The sequence below is a fragment of the Castor canadensis genome, chromosome 18, assembly GCF_047511655.1.
Source record: "Castor canadensis chromosome 18, mCasCan1.hap1v2, whole genome shotgun sequence".
Taxonomy (NCBI): Eukaryota; Metazoa; Chordata; class Mammalia; order Rodentia; family Castoridae; genus Castor; species Castor canadensis.
Window position 1 is genome coordinate 26,802,284 of NC_133403.1, and position 24,474 is coordinate 26,826,757.

At 54.9% G+C, this 24,474-nt stretch overlaps 1 long non-coding RNA gene and 8 other non-coding genes across 9 annotated transcripts in view; all 9 read right to left on the bottom strand.

Annotated features, from left to right (window-relative positions):
- Positions 1–24,474, bottom strand: part of LOC141418921 (uncharacterized) — a 518,407-nt gene that overhangs the window by 97,979 nt on the left and 395,954 nt on the right. The window lies entirely within an intron of this gene.
- LOC141419146 (5S ribosomal RNA) lies at positions 798–916 on the bottom strand. Its single transcript, XR_012443804.1, has one exon. It is a non-coding gene; the product is annotated as a 5S ribosomal RNA (ribosomal RNA).
- Positions 4,127–4,245, bottom strand: LOC141419147 (5S ribosomal RNA). Its single transcript, XR_012443805.1, has one exon. It is a non-coding gene; the product is annotated as a 5S ribosomal RNA (ribosomal RNA).
- Positions 7,454–7,572, bottom strand: LOC141419149 (5S ribosomal RNA). Its single transcript, XR_012443807.1, has one exon. It is a non-coding gene; the product is annotated as a 5S ribosomal RNA (ribosomal RNA).
- LOC141419150 (5S ribosomal RNA) lies at positions 10,782–10,900 on the bottom strand. Its single transcript, XR_012443808.1, has one exon. It is a non-coding gene; the product is annotated as a 5S ribosomal RNA (ribosomal RNA).
- LOC141419151 (5S ribosomal RNA) lies at positions 14,109–14,227 on the bottom strand. The gene has a single exon (XR_012443809.1). It is a non-coding gene; the product is annotated as a 5S ribosomal RNA (ribosomal RNA).
- LOC141419153 (5S ribosomal RNA) lies at positions 17,436–17,554 on the bottom strand. Its single transcript, XR_012443810.1, has one exon. It is a non-coding gene; the product is annotated as a 5S ribosomal RNA (ribosomal RNA).
- LOC141419154 (5S ribosomal RNA) lies at positions 20,763–20,881 on the bottom strand. The gene has a single exon (XR_012443811.1). It is a non-coding gene; the product is annotated as a 5S ribosomal RNA (ribosomal RNA).
- On the bottom strand, positions 24,091–24,209 carry LOC141419155 (5S ribosomal RNA). Its single transcript, XR_012443812.1, has one exon. It is a non-coding gene; the product is annotated as a 5S ribosomal RNA (ribosomal RNA).

Genomic DNA, 24,474 nt, shown 5'->3' on the forward strand with positions numbered 1-24,474 from the left:
GACACTTGCCAATACAGCCTATTACACAAAGAAAGACTTCACACATTGCAGAGAAAGGTACAAACTACATTGCCACCAAACGATCCGAAACGGGCAGCAATTCATCACCACTCACACTCAAGCAGGGTACAGGACCAAGCAAAAGGAAACGCGCCCTCAATGTCAGGGTTGCAACTCTTTCTGGGACTTCTCCTTGCCAATGTATTCCCGGGTGTGTTTGAATTTTGCATTCTAAGCATACTCCCCTCACCGTGAGCTCAGGCCCTGCGCCCGCTGTCCCCGTGACTGCAGGCACCGCCGTGGGAGTTGGGGCCCCACGGAGAGGTCATGCACACGCTGACCTGTGTTGGGTCGAGCGACGGAGCAGCACCCGACTGAGGTGGCCTGCCTCCCTGTCCCCTGGCGTCTTGCCCTGGGCCCAGTGCACCACCTTGTGGCGAGCCAGGGTGTGGCGCGTCCCAGTCTGGGGCCCGCTGGGCTGCAGACCCGCTTTCTCAGGGCTTTCGCACTTCCCTCACCGTCCGCCTGAACGTTTTCTACTCCTGCTGGCTTTCTGAGGACAGTTGGGGAGCGGTCCCCAACGTGGCCTGGGACCCACCCGGCTGGTGCCCAGTGAGCGGGCGCGCGCCCCACGAGAGTGTGGGGAGGGGAGAGGAGAGGATTCGGGGGCGTGTCTGTGAGGTGGGAGGCGTGGGTCTGGCGGGGTGGCGGGGAAGGGGTCGCCGGTGGTGGTGGCGCTGGGTCGGGGCGGTGAGGTCCCGGAGGCCAAAAGGAGCAGCGAGGGAGGGACGAGCAAAAGCCTACAGCACCCGGTATTCCCAGGCGGTCTCCCATCCAAGTACTAACCAGGCCCGACCCTGCTTAGCTTCCGAGATCAGACGAGATCGGGCGCGTTCAGGGTGGTATGGCCGTAGACGCCAGCTGCCGCCTCCTGGAGCCCCAAGAGCGTGAGGTGGGCGCGGCCTGCGTCTCCACACTGCTCCCCTGGCACGGCTGCGGGTGGGGGCTGCGGGGTGGGGGCTGGCGGCCTCTGGCCAAGCGGCCAGGGGCCCCGGACGCCTGCTGGGGCAGCCGGTCTCGCCCAGGTGGCCACTCGCTGGCTTTCTTCCCGAGGTGTCCCGGTGCCCGGACCAGGATCGAGTTTTCTCAGGGGAACATTGCTCAGTGCTCTCGGGCTCTTGTTCCTCTGGGGATGTGTCACTGCCTTGGCTAAGGCGGGGGTGTGGGGGGGGTGCACAGTTCTGGCCGCCCTCCTCCCTCGCCTGCGGGAGCCGACCCTTGGGCGCGTGGCTCCCGACGGACGTCTTGGGGACCTTTCCGGTCCTCCTCGTCCACAAAGCCCCACTGCCCCTCCAGCCCTCTGCAAAACGGCAGCCGCGCCCTTAGCCGACCCGCTGCGCCCTCCTCCACACTCTGGGCCTGGGGCTGCGGGGCTCAATCGGGAACATTTCCAGCTCAGAGGCCCCTTTCACCACCGAAATCGTGGAGACAAGGGAAAGAAAAAAACATCTCCTCCCATCCCTACTCAACGTCCTAAGAAATCCTATCCTGTCAACCCTCAGGCTTCCTAAACTCTACACTTTGTCCTCAGAAGTATTTACTTCTGTTCCCTTCTAATTTTTCTCAGGGTTTCGGCCACTGAGATGACGATCATGACGAAATGAAAATTCATTAAGAGTTGGTTTATAGAAAATCTTCTAGATGGCTTCATCCCTATGGTGAAACAACTGTTGTCTTACATGATTCTAATACAGTTAGGAGCCTACATGTGCCTGTGATGAGGCTATTTGGGGTCACTGACACTGACCCCTCAATGAATGGGCACTCTGAGGTTTTACTCTCAGGATAACCACTGATATGTGTGGATAACCTCTAGAGAGCTGTCATGCTGTCATTCGTTCCTAGATAGTAAGCATATCTGCATTTTCCAAGGCTGTCGGGCCCTCTAAACTACAAAATTTACAGAAACGCTGTGATCAAATGCTGATGGTACTGACATACTCTTCTCTTAGTTGCTAAGTTGTCCGTCAGAATTTTTACCATGGCTCTTTTACGTATTTGGAATTGCACTTCTGATCCTCCTGGGACATTTACAATCAAGCCCATTAAACAAACAAAAAAAAAAGAAACAATGAAAAAAGACTGTAACAGACAGGTACATGTCCCTCACACAAGTCAGCTTTAGATTCTGTTTTCTTTGTCATGGTTTAGAGGCCACTAGCTAAAAAGGGAGTCCTTCCAAGCCTGTTTGTTGTTTAAATTTGGCCAAAGGGTCCAGCTGACACTGACTCCCACCTGACCTGTTTGTTGCTCGACCCCCCCACACACATAAGACACTTAGAGAAAAAAAACTAATCCTCACGTCGAAAGATGAAAACGACCAATCCAAAAACCCTCCGAGGAAACAGCTCAGAGACAAACAGTTTCTAGAGATGAGGGTGAAAGGCCTTCCAAGTTGAAATGGAGTCCCTCATGCCAGACCTCTCAACACCTTGGTTCTTGCTGGGTGCTGCTTGCTCACGCCTGAAACCTTAGCTACTCAGGTGGATCACGTTTCCAGGCCCGCCCAAGCAAGTCGTTCCATGAGACCTGTTAGAAAAAGCCAAATGTTAGAAAAGAGGATGCCTCGAGGAAAAGGAGACCGAGACCTCTACAGACGAGAGCACGCTTTATTTTGCCGTGGTGAGGGGCGTCCTGCACTCTGGACAGCCTGGGATGCAAGCCTCGCCGGGGGGGGGGGGCGGGCGGGGACTAGGGCTGAGGAGGTTTTCCGGGGTACGCAGCCAGGGAGAGGTAAAGAGAAGTGTCCTTGTGGTGGTAGACAGCCAGCACTTGCAAGCAATCAGGAAGCGATAAGGGGAAAAGTCCTTGTGGTCTCAGGCACTGCCCCTGCCTTTCTTTCTATCACAGGTAATTTAGGCAGTGTGGGCTTCGGGGACCCTGGAGAGTCAACCCTTTAAAACCCTCACACGAAAAGGGCTGGTGGAGCGGGGCAAGGTGTACGGCCTGAATTCAAGCACTGGTACCACAAAAATCAATACGTAAATACGTAAATACATAAATAAACAAATAAACAAATAAATAAAACAAAAAAGTGGTTATGATGGATGCGTGTCTATCGAACATGAAAGCCCTCTAGGCACAAACTTCTATGAGTGGCCACGGCGTTGTACACTACTCGGGAAGAAGTCCCTATTTCTACCTGCTCCGGACCCGTCCTAGCATACTTAAAAGTGGTGTTTTTAGTTTTGGACATAAAACACAGGGTTTGTTCTTAGACTCGTGGACCACAGCCTTGGATTGACTTTGGATAAACACTGAAAGGTAGAGACACTTGCCAATACAGCCTATTACACAAAGAAAGACTTCACACATTGCAGAGAAAGGTACAAACTACATTGCCACCAAACGATCCGAAACGGGCAGCAATTCATCACCACTCACACTCAAGCAGGGTACAGGACCAAGCAAAAGGAAACGCGCCCTCAATGTCAGGGTTGCAACTCTTTCTGGGACTTCTCCTTGCCAATGTATTCCCGGGTGTGTTTGAATTTTGCATTCTAAGCATACTCCCCTCACCGTGAGCTCAGGCCCTGCGCCCGCTGTCCCCGTGACTGCAGGCACCGCCGTGGGAGTTGGGGCCCCACGGAGAGGTCATGCACACGCTGACCTGTGTTGGGTCGAGCGACGGAGCAGCACCCGACTGAGGTGGCCTGCCTCCCTGTCCCCTGGCGTCTTGCCCTGGGCCCAGTGCACCACCTTGTGGCGAGCCAGGGTGTGGCGCGTCCCAGTCTGGGGCCCGCTGGGCTGCAGACCCGCTTTCTCAGGGCTTTCGCACTTCCCTCACCGTCCGCCTGAACGTTTTCTACTCCTGCTGGCTTTCTGAGGACAGTTGGGGAGCGGTCCCCAACGTGGCCTGGGACCCACCCGGCTGGTGCCCAGTGAGCGGGCGCGCGCCCCACGAGAGTGTGGGGAGGGGAGAGGAGAGGATTCGGGGGCGTGTCTGTGAGGTGGGAGGCGTGGGTCTGGCGGGGTGGCGGGGAAGGGGTCGCCGGTGGTGGTGGCGCTGGGTCGGGGCGGTGAGGTCCCGGAGGCCAAAAGGAGCAGCGAGGGAGGGACGAGCAAAAGCCTACAGCACCCGGTATTCCCAGGCGGTCTCCCATCCAAGTACTAACCAGGCCCGACCCTGCTTAGCTTCCGAGATCAGACGAGATCGGGCGCGTTCAGGGTGGTATGGCCGTAGACGCCAGCTGCCGCCTCCTGGAGCCCCAAGAGCGTGAGGTGGGCGCGGCCTGCGTCTCCACACTGCTCCCCTGGCACGGCTGCGGGTGGGGGCTGCGGGGTGGGGGCTGGCGGCCTCTGGCCAAGCGGCCAGGGGCCCCGGACGCCTGCTGGGGCAGCCGGTCTCGCCCAGGTGGCCACTCGCTGGCTTTCTTCCCGAGGTGTCCCGGTGCCCGGACCAGGATCGAGTTTTCTCAGGGGAACATTGCTCAGTGCTCTCGGGCTCTTGTTCCTCTGGGGATGTGTCACTGCCTTGGCTAAGGCGGGGGTGTGGGGGGGGTGCACAGTTCTGGCCGCCCTCCTCCCTCGCCTGCGGGAGCCGACCCTTGGGCGCGTGGCTCCCGACGGACGTCTTGGGGACCTTTCCGGTCCTCCTCGTCCACAAAGCCCCACTGCCCCTCCAGCCCTCTGCAAAACGGCAGCCGCGCCCTTAGCCGACCCGCTGCGCCCTCCTCCACACTCTGGGCCTGGGGCTGCGGGGCTCAATCGGGAACATTTCCAGCTCAGAGGCCCCTTTCACCACCGAAATCGTGGAGACAAGGGAAAGAAAAAAACATCTCCTCCCATCCCTACTCAACGTCCTAAGAAATCCTATCCTGTCAACCCTCAGGCTTCCTAAACTCTACACTTTGTCCTCAGAAGTATTTACTTCTGTTCCCTTCTAATTTTTCTCAGGGTTTCGGCCACTGAGATGACGATCATGACGAAATGAAAATTCATTAAGAGTTGGTTTATAGAAAATCTTCTAGATGGCTTCATCCCTATGGTGAAACAACTGTTGTCTTACATGATTCTAATACAGTTAGGAGCCTACATGTGCCTGTGATGAGGCTATTTGGGGTCACTGACACTGACCCCTCAATGAATGGGCACTCTGAGGTTTTACTCTCAGGATAACCACTGATATGTGTGGATAACCTCTAGAGAGCTGTCATGCTGTCATTCGTTCCTAGATAGTAAGCATATCTGCATTTTCCAAGGCTGTCGGGCCCTCTAAACTACAAAATTTACAGAAACGCTGTGATCAAATGCTGATGGTACTGACATACTCTTCTCTTAGTTGCTAAGTTGTCCGTCAGAATTTTTACCATGGCTCTTTTACGTATTTGGAATTGCACTTCTGATCCTCCTGGGACATTTACAATCAAGCCCATTAAACAAACAAAAAAAAAGAAACAATGAAAAAAGACTGTAACAGACAGGTACATGTCCCTCACACAAGTCAGCTTTAGATTCTGTTTTCTTTGTCATGGTTTAGAGGCCACTAGCTAAAAAGGGAGTCCTTCCAAGCCTGTTTGTTGTTTAAATTTGGCCAAAGGGTCCAGCTGACACTGACTCCCACCTGACCTGTTTGTTGCTCGACCCCCCCACACACATAAGACACTTAGAGAAAAAAAACTAATCCTCACGTCGAAAGATGAAAACGACCAATCCAAAAACCCTCCGAGGAAACAGCTCAGAGACAAACAGTTTCTAGAGATGAGGGTGAAAGGCCTTCCAAGTTGAAATGGAGTCCCTCATGCCAGACCTCTCAACACCTTGGTTCTTGCTGGGTGCTGCTTGCTCACGCCTGAAACCTTAGCTACTCAGGTGGATCACGTTTCCAGGCCCGCCCAAGCAAGTCGTTCCATGAGACCTGTTAGAAAAAGCCAAATGTTAGAAAAGAGGATGCCTCGAGGAAAAGGAGACCGAGACCTCTACAGACGAGAGCACGCTTTATTTTGCCGTGGTGAGGGGCGTCCTGCACTCTGGACAGCCTGGGATGCAAGCCTCGCCGGGGGGGGGGGCGGGCGGGGACTAGGGGTGAGGAGGTTTTCCGGGGTACACAGCCAGGGAGAGGTAAAGAGAAGTGTCCTTGTGGTGGTAGACAGCCAGCACTTGCAAGCAATCAGGAAGCGATAAGGGGAAAAGTCCTTGTGGTCTCAGGCACTGCCCCTGCCTTTCTTTCTATCACAGGTAATTTAGGCAGTGTGGGCTTCGGGGACCCTGGAGAGTCAACCCTTTAAAACCCTCACACGAAAAGGGCTGGTGGAGCGGGGCAAGGTGTACGGCCTGAATTCAAGCACTGGTACCACAAAAATCAATACGTAAATACGTAAATACATAAATAAACAAATAAACAAATAAATAAAACAAAAAAGTGGTTATGATGGATGCGTGTCTATCGAACATGAAAGCCCTCTAGGCACAAACTTCTATGAGTGGCCACGGCGTTGTACACTACTCGGGAAGAAGTCCCTATTTCTACCTGCTCCGGACCCGTCCTAGCATACTTAAAAGTGGTGTTTTTAGTTTTGGACATAAAACACAGGGTTTGTTCTTAGACTCGTGGACCACAGCCTTGGATTGACTTTGGATAAACACTGAAAGGTAGAGACACTTGCCAATACAGCCTATTACACAAAGAAAGACTTCACACATTGCAGAGAAAGGTACAAACTACATTGCCACCAAACGATCCGAAACGGGCAGCAATTCATCACCACTCACACTCAAGCAGGGTACAGGACCAAGCAAAAGGAAACGCGCCCTCAATGTCAGGGTTGCAACTCTTTCTGGGACTTCTCCTTGCCAATGTATTCCCGGGTGTGTTTGAATTTTGCATTCTAAGCATACTCCCCTCACCGTGAGCTCAGGCCCTGCGCCCGCTGTCCCCGTGACTGCAGGCACCGCCGTGGGAGTTGGGGCCCCACGGAGAGGTCATGCACACGCTGACCTGTGTTGGGTCGAGCGACGGAGCAGCACCCGACTGAGGTGGCCTGCCTCCCTGTCCCCTGGCGTCTTGCCCTGGGCCCAGTGCACCACCTTGTGGCGAGCCAGGGTGTGGCGCGTCCCAGTCTGGGGCCCGCTGGGCTGCAGACCCGCTTTCTCAGGGCTTTCGCACTTCCCTCACCGTCCGCCTGAACGTTTTCTACTCCTGCTGGCTTTCTGAGGACAGTTGGGGAGCGGTCCCCAACGTGGCCTGGGACCCACCCGGCTGGTGCCCAGTGAGCGGGCGCGCGCCCCACGAGAGTGTGGGGAGGGGAGAGGAGAGGATTCGGGGGCGTGTCTGTGAGGTGGGAGGCGTGGGTCTGGCGGGGTGGCGGGGAAGGGGTCGCCGGTGGTGGTGGCGCTGGGTCGGGGCGGTGAGGTCCCGGAGGCCAAAAGGAGCAGCGAGGGAGGGACGAGCAAAAGCCTACAGCACCCGGTATTCCCAGGCGGTCTCCCATCCAAGTACTAACCAGGCCCGACCCTGCTTAGCTTCCGAGATCAGACGAGATCGGGCGCGTTCAGGGTGGTATGGCCGTAGACGCCAGCTGCCGCCTCCTGGAGCCCCAAGAGCGTGAGGTGGGCGCGGCCTGCGTCTCCACACTGCTCCCCTGGCACGGCTGCGGGTGGGGGCTGCGGGGTGGGGGCTGGCGGCCTCTGGCCAAGCGGCCAGGGGCCCCGGACGCCTGCTGGGGCAGCCGGTCTCGCCCAGGTGGCCACTCGCTGGCTTTCTTCCCGAGGTGTCCCGGTGCCCGGACCAGGATCGAGTTTTCTCAGGGGAACATTGCTCAGTGCTCTCGGGCTCTTGTTCCTCTGGGGATGTGTCACTGCCTTGGCTAAGGCGGGGGTGTGGGGGGGGTGCACAGTTCTGGCCGCCCTCCTCCCTCGCCTGCGGGAGCCGACCCTTGGGCGCGTGGCTCCCGACGGACGTCTTGGGGACCTTTCCGGTCCTCCTCGTCCACAAAGCCCCACTGCCCCTCCAGCCCTCTGCAAAACGGCAGCCGCGCCCTTAGCCGACCCGCTGCGCCCTCCTCCACACTCTGGGCCTGGGGCTGCGGGGCTCAATCGGGAACATTTCCAGCTCAGAGGCCCCTTTCACCACCGAAATCGTGGAGACAAGGGAAAGAAAAAAACATCTCCTCCCATCCCTACTCAACGTCCTAAGAAATCCTATCCTGTCAACCCTCAGGCTTCCTAAACTCTACACTTTGTCCTCAGAAGTATTTACTTCTGTTCCCTTCTAATTTTTCTCAGGGTTTCGGCCACTGAGATGACGATCATGACGAAATGAAAATTCATTAAGAGTTGGTTTATAGAAAATCTTCTAGATGGCTTCATCCCTATGGTGAAACAACTGTTGTCTTACATGATTCTAATACAGTTAGGAGCCTACATGTGCCTGTGATGAGGCTATTTGGGGTCACTGACACTGACCCCTCAATGAATGGGCACTCTGAGGTTTTACTCTCAGGATAACCACTGATATGTGTGGATAACCTCTAGAGAGCTGTCATGCTGTCATTCGTTCCTAGATAGTAAGCATATCTGCATTTTCCAAGGCTGTCGGGCCCTCTAAACTACAAAATTTACAGAAACGCTGTGATCAAATGCTGATGGTACTGACATACTCTTCTCTTAGTTGCTAAGTTGTCCGTCAGAATTTTTACCATGGCTCTTTTACGTATTTGGAATTGCACTTCTGATCCTCCTGGGACATTTACAATCAAGCCCATTAAACAAACAAAAAAAAAAGAAACAATGAAAAAAGACTGTAACAGACAGGTACATGTCCCTCACACAAGTCAGCTTTAGATTCTGTTTTCTTTGTCATGGTTTAGAGGCCACTAGCTAAAAAGGGAGTCCTTCCAAGCCTGTTTGTTGTTTAAATTTGGCCAAAGGGTCCAGCTGACACTGACTCCCACCTGACCTGTTTGTTGCTCGACCCCCCCACACACATAAGACACTTAGAGAAAAAAAACTAATCCTCACGTCGAAAGATGAAAACGACCAATCCAAAAACCCTCCGAGGAAACAGCTCAGAGACAAACAGTTTCTAGAGATGAGGGTGAAAGGCCTTCCAAGTTGAAATGGAGTCCCTCATGCCAGACCTCTCAACACCTTGGTTCTTGCTGGGTGCTGCTTGCTCACGCCTGAAACCTTAGCTACTCAGGTGGATCACGTTTCCAGGCCCGCCCAAGCAAGTCGTTCCATGAGACCTGTTAGAAAAAGCCAAATGTTAGAAAAGAGGATGCCTCGAGGAAAAGGAGACCGAGACCTCTACAGACGAGAGCACGCTTTATTTTGCCGTGGTGAGGGGCGTCCTGCACTCTGGACAGCCTGGGATGCAAGCCTCGCCGGGGGGGGGGGCGGGCGGGGACTAGGGGTGAGGAGGTTTTCCGGGGTACGCAGCCAGGGAGAGGTAAAGAGAAGTGTCCTTGTGGTGGTAGACAGCCAGCACTTGCAAGCAATCAGGAAGCGATAAGGGGAAAAGTCCTTGTGGTCTCAGGCACTGCCCCTGCCTTTCTTTCTATCACAGGTAATTTAGGCAGTGTGGGCTTCGGGGACCCTGGAGAGTCAACCCTTTAAAACCCTCACACGAAAAGGGCTGGTGGAGCGGGGCAAGGTGTACGGCCTGAATTCAAGCACTGGTACCACAAAAATCAATACGTAAATACGTAAATACATAAATAAACAAATAAACAAATAAATAAAACAAAAAAGTGGTTATGATGGATGCGTGTCTATCGAACATGAAAGCCCTCTAGGCACAAACTTCTATGAGTGGCCACGGCGTTGTACACTACTCGGGAAGAAGTCCCTATTTCTACCTGCTCCGGACCCGTCCTAGCATACTTAAAAGTGGTGTTTTTAGTTTTGGACATAAAACACAGGGTTTGTTCTTAGACTCGTGGACCACAGCCTTGGATTGACTTTGGATAAACACTGAAAGGTAGAGACACTTGCCAATACAGCCTATTACACAAAGAAAGACTTCACACATTGCAGAGAAAGGTACAAACTACATTGCCACCAAACGATCCGAAACGGGCAGCAATTCATCACCACTCACACTCAAGCAGGGTACAGGACCAAGCAAAAGGAAACGCGCCCTCAATGTCAGGGTTGCAACTCTTTCTGGGACTTCTCCTTGCCAATGTATTCCCGGGTGTGTTTGAATTTTGCATTCTAAGCATACTCCCCTCACCGTGAGCTCAGGCCCTGCGCCCGCTGTCCCCGTGACTGCAGGCACCGCCGTGGGAGTTGGGGCCCCACGGAGAGGTCATGCACACGCTGACCTGTGTTGGGTCGAGCGACGGAGCAGCACCCGACTGAGGTGGCCTGCCTCCCTGTCCCCTGGCGTCTTGCCCTGGGCCCAGTGCACCACCTTGTGGCGAGCCAGGGTGTGGCGCGTCCCAGTCTGGGGCCCGCTGGGCTGCAGACCCGCTTTCTCAGGGCTTTCGCACTTCCCTCACCGTCCGCCTGAACGTTTTCTACTCCTGCTGGCTTTCTGAGGACAGTTGGGGAGCGGTCCCCAACGTGGCCTGGGACCCACCCGGCTGGTGCCCAGTGAGCGGGCGCGCGCCCCACGAGAGTGTGGGGAGGGGAGAGGAGAGGATTCGGGGGCGTGTCTGTGAGGTGGGAGGCGTGGGTCTGGCGGGGTGGCGGGGAAGGGGTCGCCGGTGGTGGTGGCGCTGGGTCGGGGCGGTGAGGTCCCGGAGGCCAAAAGGAGCAGCGAGGGAGGGACGAGCAAAAGCCTACAGCACCCGGTATTCCCAGGCGGTCTCCCATCCAAGTACTAACCAGGCCCGACCCTGCTTAGCTTCCGAGATCAGACGAGATCGGGCGCGTTCAGGGTGGTATGGCCGTAGACGCCAGCTGCCGCCTCCTGGAGCCCCAAGAGCGTGAGGTGGGCGCGGCCTGCGTCTCCACACTGCTCCCCTGGCACGGCTGCGGGTGGGGGCTGCGGGGTGGGGGCTGGCGGCCTCTGGCCAAGCGGCCAGGGGCCCCGGACGCCTGCTGGGGCAGCCGGTCTCGCCCAGGTGGCCACTCGCTGGCTTTCTTCCCGAGGTGTCCCGGTGCCCGGACCAGGATCGAGTTTTCTCAGGGGAACATTGCTCAGTGCTCTCGGGCTCTTGTTCCTCTGGGGATGTGTCACTGCCTTGGCTAAGGCGGGGGTGTGGGGGGGGTGCACAGTTCTGGCCGCCCTCCTCCCTCGCCTGCGGGAGCCGACCCTTGGGCGCGTGGCTCCCGACGGACGTCTTGGGGACCTTTCCGGTCCTCCTCGTCCACAAAGCCCCACTGCCCCTCCAGCCCTCTGCAAAACGGCAGCCGCGCCCTTAGCCGACCCGCTGCGCCCTCCTCCACACTCTGGGCCTGGGGCTGCGGGGCTCAATCGGGAACATTTCCAGCTCAGAGGCCCCTTTCACCACCGAAATCGTGGAGACAAGGGAAAGAAAAAAACATCTCCTCCCATCCCTACTCAACGTCCTAAGAAATCCTATCCTGTCAACCCTCAGGCTTCCTAAACTCTACACTTTGTCCTCAGAAGTATTTACTTCTGTTCCCTTCTAATTTTTCTCAGGGTTTCGGCCACTGAGATGACGATCATGACGAAATGAAAATTCATTAAGAGTTGGTTTATAGAAAATCTTCTAGATGGCTTCATCCCTATGGTGAAACAACTGTTGTCTTACATGATTCTAATACAGTTAGGAGCCTACATGTGCCTGTGATGAGGCTATTTGGGGTCACTGACACTGACCCCTCAATGAATGGGCACTCTGAGGTTTTACTCTCAGGATAACCACTGATATGTGTGGATAACCTCTAGAGAGCTGTCATGCTGTCATTCGTTCCTAGATAGTAAGCATATCTGCATTTTCCAAGGCTGTCGGGCCCTCTAAACTACAAAATTTACAGAAACGCTGTGATCAAATGCTGATGGTACTGACATACTCTTCTCTTAGTTGCTAAGTTGTCCGTCAGAATTTTTACCATGGCTCTTTTACGTATTTGGAATTGCACTTCTGATCCTCCTGGGACATTTACAATCAAGCCCATTAAACAAACAAAAAAAAAAGAAACAATGAAAAAAGACTGTAACAGACAGGTACATGTCCCTCACACAAGTCAGCTTTAGATTCTGTTTTCTTTGTCATGGTTTAGAGGCCACTAGCTAAAAAGGGAGTCCTTCCAAGCCTGTTTGTTGTTTAAATTTGGCCAAAGGGTCCAGCTGACACTGACTCCCACCTGACCTGTTTGTTGCTCGACCCCCCCACACACATAAGACACTTAGAGAAAAAAACTAATCCTCACGTCGAAAGATGAAAACGACCAATCCAAAAACCCTCCGAGGAAACAGCTCAGAGACAAACAGTTTCTAGAGATGAGGGTGAAAGGCCTTCCAAGTTGAAATGGAGTCCCTCATGCCAGACCTCTCAACACCTTGGTTCTTGCTGGGTGCTGCTTGCTCACGCCTGAAACCTTAGCTACTCAGGTGGATCACGTTTCCAGGCCCGCCCAAGCAAGTCGTTCCATGAGACCTGTTAGAAAAAGCCAAATGTTAGAAAAGAGGATGCCTCGAGGAAAAGGAGACCGAGACCTCTACAGACGAGAGCACGCTTTATTTTGCCGTGGTGAGGGGCGTCCTGCACTCTGGACAGCCTGGGATGCAAGCCTCGCCGGGGGGGGGGGCGGGCGGGGACTAGGGGTGAGGAGGTTTTCCGGGGTACGCAGCCAGGGAGAGGTAAAGAGAAGTGTCCTTGTGGTGGTAGACAGCCAGCACTTGCAAGCAATCAGGAAGCGATAAGGGGAAAAGTCCTTGTGGTCTCAGGCACTGCCCCTGCCTTTCTTTCTATCACAGGTAATTTAGGCAGTGTGGGCTTCGGGGACCCTGGAGAGTCAACCCTTTAAAACCCTCACACGAAAAGGGCTGGTGGAGCGGGGCAAGGTGTACGGCCTGAATTCAAGCACTGGTACCACAAAAATCAATACGTAAATACGTAAATACATAAATAAACAAATAAACAAATAAATAAAACAAAAAAGTGGTTATGATGGATGCGTGTCTATCGAACATGAAAGCCCTCTAGGCACAAACTTCTATGAGTGGCCACGGCGTTGTACACTACTCGGGAAGAAGTCCCTATTTCTACCTGCTCCGGACCCGTCCTAGCATACTTAAAAGTGGTGTTTTTAGTTTTGGACATAAAACACAGGGTTTGTTCTTAGACTCGTGGACCACAGCCTTGGATTGACTTTGGATAAACACTGAAAGGTAGAGACACTTGCCAATACAGCCTATTACACAAAGAAAGACTTCACACATTGCAGAGAAAGGTACAAACTACATTGCCACCAAACGATCCGAAACGGGCAGCAATTCATCACCACTCACACTCAAGCAGGGTACAGGACCAAGCAAAAGGAAACGCGCCCTCAATGTCAGGGTTGCAACTCTTTCTGGGACTTCTCCTTGCCAATGTATTCCCGGGTGTGTTTGAATTTTGCATTCTAAGCATACTCCCCTCACCGTGAGCTCAGGCCCTGCGCCCGCTGTCCCCGTGACTGCAGGCACCGCCGTGGGAGTTGGGGCCCCACGGAGAGGTCATGCACACGCTGACCTGTGTTGGGTCGAGCGACGGAGCAGCACCCGACTGAGGTGGCCTGCCTCCCTGTCCCCTGGCGTCTTGCCCTGGGCCCAGTGCACCACCTTGTGGCGAGCCAGGGTGTGGCGCGTCCCAGTCTGGGGCCCGCTGGGCTGCAGACCCGCTTTCTCAGGGCTTTCGCACTTCCCTCACCGTCCGCCTGAACGTTTTCTACTCCTGCTGGCTTTCTGAGGACAGTTGGGGAGCGGTCCCCAACGTGGCCTGGGACCCACCCGGCTGGTGCCCAGTGAGCGGGCGCGCGCCCCACGAGAGTGTGGGGAGGGGAGAGGAGAGGATTCGGGGGCGTGTCTGTGAGGTGGGAGGCGTGGGTCTGGCGGGGTGGCGGGGAAGGGGTCGCCGGTGGTGGTGGCGCTGGGTCGGGGCGGTGAGGTCCCGGAGGCCAAAAGGAGCAGCGAGGGAGGGACGAGCAAAAGCCTACAGCACCCGGTATTCCCAGGCGGTCTCCCATCCAAGTACTAACCAGGCCCGACCCTGCTTAGCTTCCGAGATCAGACGAGATCGGGCGCGTTCAGGGTGGTATGGCCGTAGACGCCAGCTGCCGCCTCCTGGAGCCCCAAGAGCGTGAGGTGGGCGCGGCCTGCGTCTCCACACTGCTCCCCTGGCACGGCTGCGGGTGGGGGCTGCGGGGTGGGGGCTGGCGGCCTCTGGCCAAGCGGCCAGGGGCCCCGGACGCCTGCTGGGGCAGCCGGTCTCGCCCAGGTGGCCACTCGCTGGCTTTCTTCCCGAGGTGTCCCGGTGCCCGGACCAGGATCGAGTTTTCTCAGGGGAACATTGCTCAGTGCTCTCGGGCTCTTGTTCCTCTGGGGATGTGTCACTGCCTTGGCTAAGGCGGGGGTGTGGGGGGGGTGCACAGTTCTGGCCGCCCTCCTCCCTCGCCTGCGGGAGCCGACCCTTGGGCGCGTGGCTCCCGACGGACGTCTTGGGGACCTTTCCGGTCCTCCTCGTCCACAAAGCCCCACTGCCCCTCCAGCCCTCTGCAAAACGGCAGCCGCGCCCTTAGCCGACCCGCTGCGCCCTCCTCCACACTCTGGGCCTGGGGCTGCGGGGCTCAATCGGGAACATTTCCAGCTCAGAGGCCCCTTTCACCACCGAAATCGTGGAGACAAGGGAAAGAAAAAAACATCTCCTCCCATCCCTACTCAACGTCCTAAGAAATCCTATCCTGTCAACCCTCAGGCTTCCTAAACTCTACACTTTGTCCTCAGAAGTATTTACTTCTGTTCCCTTCTAATTTTTCTCAGGGTTTCGGCCACTGAGATGACGATCATGACGAAATGAAAATTCATTAAGAGTTGGTTTATAGAAAATCTTCTAGATGGCTTCATCCCTATGGTGAAACAACTGTTGTCTTACATGATTCTAATACAGTTAGGAGCCTACATGTGCCTGTGATGAGGCTATTTGGGGTCACTGACACTGACCCCTCAATGAATGGGCACTCTGAGGTTTTACTCTCAGGATAACCACTGATATGTGTGGATAACCTCTAGAGAGCTGTCATGCTGTCATTCGTTCCTAGATAGTAAGCATATCTGCATTTTCCAAGGCTGTCGGGCCCTCTAAACTACAAAATTTACAGAAACGCTGTGATCAAATGCTGATGGTACTGACATACTCTTCTCTTAGTTGCTAAGTTGTCCGTCAGAATTTTTACCATGGCTCTTTTACGTATTTGGAATTGCACTTCTGATCCTCCTGGGACATTTACAATCAAGCCCATTAAACAAACAAAAAAAAAAGAAACAATGAAAAAAGACTGTAACAGACAGGTACATGTCCCTCACACAAGTCAGCTTTAGATTCTGTTTTCTTTGTCATGGTTTAGAGGCCACTAGCTAAAAAGGGAGTCCTTCCAAGCCTGTTTGTTGTTTAAATTTGGCCAAAGGGTCCAGCTGACACTGACTCCCACCTGACCTGTTTGTTGCTCGACCCCCCCACACACATAAGACACTTAGAGAAAAAAACTAATCCTCACGTCGAAAGATGAAAACGACCAATCCAAAAACCCTCCGAGGAAACAGCTCAGAGACAAACAGTTTCTAGAGATGAGGGTGAAAGGCCTTCCAAGTTGAAATGGAGTCCCTCATGCCAGACCTCTCAACACCTTGGTTCTTGCTGGGTGCTGCTTGCTCACGCCTGAAACCTTAGCTACTCAGGTGGATCACGTTTCCAGGCCCGCCCAAGCAAGTCGTTCCATGAGACCTGTTAGAAAAAGCCAAATGTTAGAAAAGAGGATGCCTCGAGGAAAAGGAGACCGAGACCTCTACAGACGAGAGCACGCTTTATTTTGCCGTGGTGAGGGGCGTCCTGCACTCTGGACAGCCTGGGATGCAAGCCTCGCCGGGGGGGGGGGCGGGCGGGGACTAGGGGTGAGGAGGTTTTCCGGGGTACGCAGCCAGGGAGAGGTAAAGAGAAGTGTCCTTGTGGTGGTAGACAGCCAGCACTTGCAAGCAATCAGGAAGCGATAAGGGGAAAAGTCCTTGTGGTCTCAGGCACTGCCCCTGCCTTTCTTTCTATCACAGGTAATTTAGGCAGTGTGGGCTTCGGGGACCCTGGAGAGTCAACCCTTTAAAACCCTCACACGAAAAGGGCTGGTGGAGCGGGGCAAGGTGTACGGCCTGAATTCAAGCACTGGTACCACAAAAATCAATACGTAAATACGTAAATACATAAATAAACAAATAAACAAATAAATAAAACAAAAAAGTGGTTATGATGGATGCGTGTCTATCGAACATGAAAGCCCTCTAGGCACAAACTTCTATGAGTGGCCACGGCGTTGTACACTACTCGGGAAGAAGTCCCTATTTCTACCTGCTCCGGACCCGTCCTAGCATACTTAAAAGTGGTGTTTTTAGTTTTGGACATAAAACACAGGGTTTGTTCTTAGACTCGTGGACCACAGCCTTGGATTGACTTTGGATAAACACTGAAAGGTAGAGACACTTGCCAATACAGCCTATTACACAAAGAAAGACTTCACACATTGCAGAGAAAGGTACAAACTACATTGCCACCAAACGATCCGAAACGGGCAGCAATTCATCACCACTCACACTCAAGCAGGGTACAGGACCAAGCAAAAGGAAACGCGCCCTCAATGTCAGGGTTGCAACTCTTTCTGGGACTTCTCCTTGCCAATGTATTCCCGGGTGTGTTTGAATTTTGCATTCTAAGCATACTCCCCTCACCGTGAGCTCAGGCCCTGCGCCCGCTGTCCCCGTGACTGCAGGCACCGCCGTGGGAGTTGGGGCCCCACGGAGAGGTCATGCACACGCTGACCTGTGTTGGGTCGAGCGACGGAGCAGCACCCGACTGAGGTGGCCTGCCTCCCTGTCCCCTGGCGTCTTGCCCTGGGCCCAGTGCACCACCTTGTGGCGAGCCAGGGTGTGGCGCGTCCCAGTCTGGGGCCCGCTGGGCTGCAGACCCGCTTTCTCAGGGCTTTCGCACTTCCCTCACCGTCCGCCTGAACGTTTTCTACTCCTGCTGGCTTTCTGAGGACAGTTGGGGAGCGGTCCCCAACGTGGCCTGGGACCCACCCGGCTGGTGCCCAGTGAGCGGGCGCGCGCCCCACGAGAGTGTGGGGAGGGGAGAGGAGAGGATTCGGGGGCGTGTCTGTGAGGTGGGAGGCGTGGGTCTGGCGGGGTGGCGGGGAAGGGGTCGCCGGTGGTGGTGGCGCTGGGTCGGGGCGGTGAGGTCCCGGAGGCCAAAAGGAGCAGCGAGGGAGGGACGAGCAAAAGCCTACAGCACCCGGTATTCCCAGGCGGTCTCCCATCCAAGTACTAACCAGGCCCGACCCTGCTTAGCTTCCGAGATCAGACGAGATCGGGCGCGTTCAGGGTGGTATGGCCGTAGACGCCAGCTGCCGCCTCCTGGAGCCCCAAGAGCGTGAGGTGGGCGCGGCCTGCGTCTCCACACTGCTCCCCTGGCACGGCTGCGGGTGGGGGCTGCGGGGTGGGGGCTGGCGGCCTCTGGCCAAGCGGCCAGGGGCCCCGGACGCCTGCTGGGGCAGCCGGTCTCGCCCAGGTGGCCACTCGCTGGCTTTCTTCCCGAGGTGTCCCGGTGCCCGGACCAGGATCGAGTTTTCTCAGGGGAACATTGCTCAGTGCTCTCGGGCTCTTGTTCCTCTGGGGATGTGTCACTGCCTTGGCTAAGGCGGGGGTGTGGGGGGGGTGCACAGTTCTGGCCGCCCTCCTCCCTCGCCTGCGGGAGCCGACCCTTGGGCGCGTGGCTCCCGACGGACGTCTTGGGGACCTTTCCGGTCCTCCTCGTCCACAAAGCCCCACTGCCCCTCCAGCCCTCTGCAAAACGGCAGCCGCGCCCTTAGCCGACCCGCTGCGCCCTCCTCCACACTCTGGGCCTGGGGCTGCGGGGCTCAATCGGGAACATTTCCAGCTCAGAGGCCCCTTTCACCACCGAAATCGTGGAGACAAGGGAAAGAAAAAAACATCTCCTCCCATCCCTACTCAACGTCCTAAGAAATCCTATCCTGTCAACCCTCAGGCTTCCTAAACTCTACACTTTGTCCTCAGAAGTATTTACTTCTGTTCCCTTCTAATTTTTCTCAGGGTTTCGGCCACTGAGATGACGATCATGACGAAATGAAAATTCATTAAGAGTTGGTTTATAGAAAATCTTCTAGATGGCTTCATCCCTATGGTGAAACAACTGTTGTCTTACATGATTCTAATACAGTTAGGAGCCTACATGTGCCTGTGATGAGGCTATTTGGGGTCACTGACACTGACCCCTCAATGAATGGGCACTCTGAGGTTTTACTCTCAGGATAACCACTGATATGTGTGGATAACCTCTAGAGAGCTGTCATGCTGTCATTCGTTCCTAGATAGTAAGCATATCTGCATTTTCCAAGGCTGTCGGGCCCTCTAAACTACAAAATTTACAGAAACGCTGTGATCAAATGCTGATGGTACTGACATACTCTTCTCTTAGTTGCTAAGTTGTCCGTCAGAATTTTTACCATGGCTCTTTTACGTATTTGGAATTGCACTTCTGATCCTCCTGGGACATTTACAATCAAGCCCATTAAACAAACAAAAAAAAAAGAAACAATGAAAAAAGACTGTAACAGACAGGTACATGTCCCTCACACAAGTCAGCTTTAGATTCTGTTTTCTTTGTCATGGTTTAGAGGCCACTAGCTAAAAAGGGAGTCCTTCCAAGCCTGTTTGTTGTTTAAATTTGGCCAAAGGGTCCAGCTGACACTGACTCCCACCTGACCTGTTTGTTGCTCGACCCCCCCACACACATAAGACACTTAGAGAAAAAAACTAATCCTCACGTCGAAAGATGAAAACGACCAATCCAAAAACCCTCCGAGGAAACAGCTCAGAGACAAACAGTTTCTAGAGATGAGGGTGAAAGGCCTTCCAAGTTGAAATGGAGTCCCTCATGCCAGACCTCTCAACACCTTGGTTCTTGCTGGGTGCTGCTTGCTCACGCCTGAAACCTTAGCTACTCAGGTGGATCACGTTTCCAGGCCCGCCCAAGCAAGTCGTTCCATGAGACCTGTTAGAAAAAGCCAAATGTTAGAAAAGAGGATGCCTCGAGGAAAAGGAGACCGAGACCTCTACAGACGAGAGCACGCTTTATTTTGCCGTGGTGAGGGGCGTCCTGCACTCTGGACAGCCTGGGATGCAAGCCTCGCCGGGGGGGGGGGCGGGCGGGGACTAGGGGTGAGGAGGTTTTCCGGGGTACGCAGCCAGGGAGAGGTAAAGAGAAGTGTCCTTGTGGTGGTAGACAGCCAGCACTTGCAAGCAATCAGGAAGCGATAAGGGGAAAAGTCCTTGTGGTCTCAGGCACTGCCCCTGCCTTTCTTTCTATCACAGGTAATTTAGGCAGTGTGGGCTTCGGGGACCCTGGAGAGTCAACCCTTTAAAACCCTCACACGAAAAGGGCTGGTGGAGCGGGGCAAGGTGTACGGCCTGAATTCAAGCACTGGTACCACAAAAATCAATACGTAAATACGTAAATACATAAATAAACAAATAAACAAATAAATAAAACAAAAAAGTGGTTATGATGGATGCGTGTCTATCGAACATGAAAGCCCTCTAGGCACAAACTTCTATGAGTGGCCACGGCGTTGTACACTACTCGGGAAGAAGTCCCTATTTCTACCTGCTCCGGACCCGTCCTAGCATACTTAAAAGTGGTGTTTTTAGTTTTGGACATAAAACACAGGGTTTGTTCTTAGACTCGTGGACCACAGCCTTGGATTGACTTTGGATAAACACTGAAAGGTAGAGACACTTGCCAATACAGCCTATTACACAAAGAAAGACTTCACACATTGCAGAGAAAGGTACAAACTACATTGCCACCAAACGATCCGAAACGGGCAGCAATTCATCACCACTCACACTCAAGCAGGGTACAGGACCAAGCAAAAGGAAACGCGCCCTCAATGTCAGGGTTGCAACTCTTTCTGGGACTTCTCCTTGCCAATGTATTCCCGGGTGTGTTTGAATTTTGCATTCTAAGCATACTCCCCTCACCGTGAGCTCAGGCCCTGCGCCCGCTGTCCCCGTGACTGCAGGCACCGCCGTGGGAGTTGGGGCCCCACGGAGAGGTCATGCACACGCTGACCTGTGTTGGGTCGAGCGACGGAGCAGCACCCGACTGAGGTGGCCTGCCTCCCTGTCCCCTGGCGTCTTGCCCTGGGCCCAGTGCACCACCTTGTGGCGAGCCAGGGTGTGGCGCGTCCCAGTCTGGGGCCCGCTGGGCTGCAGACCCGCTTTCTCAGGGCTTTCGCACTTCCCTCACCGTCCGCCTGAACGTTTTCTACTCCTGCTGGCTTTCTGAGGACAGTTGGGGAGCGGTCCCCAACGTGGCCTGGGACCCACCCGGCTGGTGCCCAGTGAGCGGGCGCGCGCCCCACGAGAGTGTGGGGAGGGGAGAGGAGAGGATTCGGGGGCGTGTCTGTGAGGTGGGAGGCGTGGGTCTGGCGGGGTGGCGGGGAAGGGGTCGCCGGTGGTGGTGGCGCTGGGTCGGGGCGGTGAGGTCCCGGAGGCCAAAAGGAGCAGCGAGGGAGGGACGAGCAAAAGCCTACAGCACCCGGTATTCCCAGGCGGTCTCCCATCCAAGTACTAACCAGGCCCGACCCTGCTTAGCTTCCGAGATCAGACGAGATCGGGCGCGTTCAGGGTGGTATGGCCGTAGACGCCAGCTGCCGCCTCCTGGAGCCCCAAGAGCGTGAGGTGGGCGCGGCCTGCGTCTCCACACTGCTCCCCTGGCACGGCTGCGGGTGGGGGCTGCGGGGTGGGGGCTGGCGGCCTCTGGCCAAGCGGCCAGGGGCCCCGGACGCCTGCTGGGGCAGCCGGTCTCGCCCAGGTGGCCACTCGCTGGCTTTCTTCCCGAGGTGTCCCGGTGCCCGGACCAGGATCGAGTTTTCTCAGGGGAACATTGCTCAGTGCTCTCGGGCTCTTGTTCCTCTGGGGATGTGTCACTGCCTTGGCTAAGGCGGGGGTGTGGGGGGGGTGCACAGTTCTGGCCGCCCTCCTCCCTCGCCTGCGGGAGCCGACCCTTGGGCGCGTGGCTCCCGACGGACGTCTTGGGGACCTTTCCGGTCCTCCTCGTCCACAAAGCCCCACTGCCCCTCCAGCCCTCTGCAAAACGGCAGCCGCGCCCTTAGCCGACCCGCTGCGCCCTCCTCCACACTCTGGGCCTGGGGCTGCGGGGCTCAATCGGGAACATTTCCAGCTCAGAGGCCCCTTTCACCACCGAAATCGTGGAGACAAGGGAAAGAAAAAAACATCTCCTCCCATCCCTACTCAACGTCCTAAGAAATCCTATCCTGTCAACCCTCAGGCTTCCTAAACTCTACACTTTGTCCTCAGAAGTATTTACTTCTGTTCCCTTCTAATTTTTCTCAGGGTTTCGGCCACTGAGATGACGATCATGACGAAATGAAAATTCATTAAGAGTTGGTTTATAGAAAATCTTCTAGATGGCTTCATCCCTATGGTGAAACAACTGTTGTCTTACATGATTCTAATACAGTTAGGAGCCTACATGTGCCTGTGATGAGGCTATTTGGGGTCACTGACACTGACCCCTCAATGAATGGGCACTCTGAGGTTTTACTCTCAGGATAACCACTGATATGTGTGGATAACCTCTAGAGAGCTGTCATGCTGTCATTCGTTCCTAGATAGTAAGCATATCTGCATTTTCCAAGGCTGTCGGGCCCTCTAAACTACAAAATTTACAGAAACGCTGTGATCAAATGCTGATGGTACTGACATACTCTTCTCTTAGTTGCTAAGTTGTCCGTCAGAATTTTTACCATGGCTCTTTTACGTATTTGGAATTGCACTTCTGATCCTCCTGGGACATTTACAATCAAGCCCATTAAACAAACAAAAAAAAAAGAAACAATGAAAAAAGACTGTAACAGACAGGTACATGTCCCTCACACAAGTCAGCTTTAGATTCTGTTTTCTTTGTCATGGTTTAGAGGCCACTAGCTAAAAAGGGAGTCCTTCCAAGCCTGTTTGTTGTTTAAATTTGGCCAAAGGGTCCAGCTGACACTGACTCCCACCTGACCTGTTTGTTGCTCGACCCCCCCACACACATAAGACACTTAGAGAAAAAAAACTAATCCTCACGTCGAAAGATGAAAACGACCAATCCAAAAACCCTCCGAGGAAACAGCTCAGAGACAAACAGTTTCTAGAGATGAGGGTGAAAGGCCTTCCAAGTTGAAATGGAGTCCCTCATGCCAGACCTCTCAACACCTTGGTTCTTGCTGGGTGCTGCTTGCTCACGCCTGAAACCTTAGCTACTCAGGTGGATCACGTTTCCAGGCCCGCCCAAGCAAGTCGTTCCATGAGACCTGTTAGAAAAAGCCAAATGTTAGAAAAGAGGATGCCTCGAGGAAAAGGAGACCGAGACCTCTACAGACGAGAGCACGCTTTATTTTGCCGTGGTGAGGGGCGTCCTGCACTCTGGACAGCCTGGGATGCAAGCCTCGCCGGGGGGGGGGGCGGGCGGGGACTAGGGGTGAGGAGGTTTTCCGGGGTACGCAGCCAGGGAGAGGTAAAGAGAAGTGTCCTTGTGGTGGTAGACAGCCAGCACTTGCAAGCAATCAGGAAGCGATAAGGGGAAAAGTCCTTGTGGTCTCAGGCACTGCCCCTGCCTTTCTTTCTATCACAGGTAATTTAGGCAGTGTGGGCTTCGGGGACCCTGGAGAGTCAACCCTTTAAAACCCTCACACGAAAAGGGCTGGTGGAGCGGGGCAAGGTGTACGGCCTGAATTCAAGCACTGGTACCACAAAAATCAATACGTAAATACGTAAATACATAAATAAACAAATAAACAAATAAATAAAACAAAAAAGTGGTTATGATGGATGCGTGTCTATCGAACATGAAAGCCCTCTAGGCACAAACTTCTATGAGTGGCCACGGCGTTGTACACTACTCGGGAAGAAGTCCCTATTTCTACCTGCTCCGGACCCGTCCTAGCATACTTAAAAGTGGTGTTTTTAGTTTTGGACATAAAACACAGGGTTTGTTCTTAGACTCGTGGACCACAGCCTTGGATTGACTTTGGATAAACACTGAAAGGTAGAGACACTTGCCAATACAGCCTATTACACAAAGAAAGACTTCACACATTGCAGAGAAAGGTACAAACTACATTGCCACCAAACGATCCGAAACGGGCAGCAATTCATCACCACTCACACTCAAGCAGGGTACAGGACCAAGCAAAAGGAAACGCGCCCTCAATGTCAGGGTTGCAACTCTTTCTGGGACTTCTCCTTGCCAATGTATTCCCGGGTGTGTTTGAATTTTGCATTCTAAGCATACTCCCCTCACCGTGAGCTCAGGCCCTGCGCCCGCTGTCCCCGTGACTGCAGGCACCGCCGTGGGAGTTGGGGCCCCACGGAGAGGTCATGCACACGCTGACCTGTGTTGGGTCGAGCGACGGAGCAGCACCCGACTGAGGTGGCCTGCCTCCCTGTCCCCTGGCGTCTTGCCCTGGGCCCAGTGCACCACCTTGTGGCGAGCCAGGGTGTGGCGCGTCCCAGTCTGGGGCCCGCTGGGCTGCAGACCCGCTTTCTCAGGGCTTTCGCACTTCCCTCACCGTCCGCCTGAACGTTTTCTACTCCTGCTGGCTTTCTGAGGACAGTTGGGGAGCGGTCCCCAACGTGGCCTGGGACCCACCCGGCTGGTGCCCAGTGAGCGGGCGCGCGCCCCACGAGAGTGTGGGGAGGGGAGAGGAGAGGATTCGGGGGCGTGTCTGTGAGGTGGGAGGCGTGGGTCTGGCGGGGTGGCGGGGAAGGGGTCGCCGGTGGTGGTGGCGCTGGGTCGGGGCGGTGAGGTCCCGGAGGCCAAAAGGAGCAGCGAGGGAGGGACGAGCAAAAGCCTACAGCACCCGGTATTCCCAGGCGGTCTCCCATCCAAGTACTAACCAGGCCCGACCCTGCTTAGCTTCCGAGATCAGACGAGATCGGGCGCGTTCAGGGTGGTATGGCCGTAGACGCCAGCTGCCGCCTCCTGGAGCCCCAAGAGCGTGAGGTGGGCGCGGCCTGCGTCTCCACACTGCTCCCCTGGCACGGCTGCGGGTGGGGGCTGCGGGGTGGGGGCTGGCGGCCTCTGGCCAAGCGGCCAGGGGCCCCGGACGCCTGCTGGGGCAGCCGGTCTCGCCCAGGTGGCCACTCGCTGGCTTTCTTCCCGAGGTGTCCCGGTGCCCGGACCAGGATCGAGTTTTCTCAGGGGAACATTGCTCAGTGCTCTCGGGCTCTTG